At 36.4% G+C, this 1,968-nt stretch overlaps 1 protein-coding gene across 1 annotated transcript in view; it reads left to right on the top strand.

Annotated features, from left to right (window-relative positions):
• The window catches only part of DPY19L2 (dpy-19 like 2), a 115,381-nt gene that overhangs the window by 99,679 nt on the left and 13,734 nt on the right, over window positions 1-1,968 (top strand). The window lies entirely within an intron of this gene.

Below are 1,968 nucleotides of genomic sequence, written 5' to 3' on the forward strand. Positions count from 1 at the left end.
AGGAGAATGAAGAACACCAAAGACACAAGGAAAGTATTAGCCCAAGAGACAGAAAGGGCCACATAAACCAGAGACTTCATCAGCCTGAGACCAGAAGAAGTAGATGGTGTCTGCCTACCACCAGTGACCAGCCTGACAGGGAACACAACAGAGAGTCCCTGATGGAGCAGGAGAAAAATGTGGTGCAGAACTCAAATTCTGGTAAGAAGACCAGACTTAATGGTATGAAAAGCATGGCCCTCAGATTCTGTGTCAGCCCAGAACTAAAACAATTTCCAAGGCCAGCTCTTCAGAAGGGATTGGACTGGACTGTGGGACATAAAGTGTTACGTGTAAGGAGTGTGCCTCTTAGCTCAAGTAGATACAAGAGACAGCAAGTAGATACAGGAGACCTCGGGCAGCTTCTTTCCGGAGATGAGATGGGAAGGCAGAGAGGGTTAGGAGCTGGTTGAATGGACATGGGAAATTGGGTGGAAAGAAAGAGTGTGCTGTCACAGTGTGGGGAGAGCAATTAGGGTCACATGACAATGTATGTATAAATTTTTGTATGAGAGACTAACTTGAAATGTAAACTTCATTTAAACTACAACAATAAACATATATATATATATATATGTATATTTGTGTGTGTATTTTCCACAAAATCGATGTCATTGTTGGTATAGAGTTTTATGCCCTGAACACTTTTCCATGATACTAAATAATCTTCCAGTATGTGATTTATCTTTATCAGCTGTACACCTGTACAAATGCAATAATTTAGTTACTTATGCCGTATATTGCACACTTAAGTTTTCTATTTTTGCTTGTTAAAAAAGACACTTTAGTGATCATCTTTATAGCAGCATCTGTGTGCTTTAATTTTTCCCTTATGTTAAATTCCTAGAACAGGAATTAATAAAGATGTGGCTCTTTCTAGAGTCTTGATAAATATTGTTAAATTACAGAAAGGTGCAAATTTATTATTTCAACGTTTGTCTTGCTGCATCCTTTCTTAAACTCATTGTTAATTTATTATTTGTCAATTTGATAAATGAAAATGATATTTCATTATATTTAACATTTAATTTATTTGAACATTAGTCAGTTGGAACATGAATATTTAGTTGCCACTTTCTGTTGCATGAATTATTTTTCCAAATCCTTTGTTCATTTTTCTAGTGAGGAATTAGTTGATATTTTATGAAAATGTATGTCAGAAAAGTTTTGCTTGAAGCCTTTGCTCAGTGGAACCCCATCTTGATCAAAATAGGATGTCCTACTAATTAGTACAAATAATTATATAATTCCACTGTTTTTAAAACAATGTAGTTTATGTTCTGCTATAATTTCTGTTACTGACTGAATGACATGCAGATTTGTGAAACATTCCATATTTTTTTAAGTCTCTGTGACTCGCTTCTTTACTTCCTTAAGGTCTTTGCTCAGATGTCACCTTTTCAATGAGGTCAACCCTGATTATGCTGCTTAAAATTGGCAATACTCCCACTTGTGGTTCCACACTACACCTGTTTGTCCAGGCTCCTTTCCCTGCTCCATTTTCTTGTCCATCGTACTTACCAAATTCTAAGAGACTATATAGTGGATTGATTTATTTATGTTTATTTATTGTCTGTCTCTCCTTACTAAATATACTAAAACATAAGCTTCACAAGGGCAGAAATTGTTCACTGTTGTTTTATTCACAGTTGTAGCCAAAGCACCGAGAACAGTACCTGGCATATAGTAGGCATTCAATAAATCTTTGTTGAATGAATTAATAAACATTAATATACTCATTACTTTCACACACAAAATGTAACAATCTTTGTTGGTTACCAGGGATGCGAGGGGTGGGGGGGAAATACTAAATAGGCAATAGATAAGTCGTATCTTGGGTGAAGGGTGAGACAGTACACAATACAGGGGAAACTAGCACAACTTGTACAAGGAAAGGTCGTGGAAGCCCCATAGACACATCCAAACTCC

The sequence above is a fragment of the Trichechus manatus genome, unplaced genomic scaffold (genome assembly GCF_000243295.1).
Source record: "Trichechus manatus latirostris isolate Lorelei unplaced genomic scaffold, TriManLat1.0 scaffold00137, whole genome shotgun sequence".
In the NCBI taxonomy this organism is placed as follows: domain Eukaryota; kingdom Metazoa; phylum Chordata; class Mammalia; order Sirenia; family Trichechidae; genus Trichechus; species Trichechus manatus.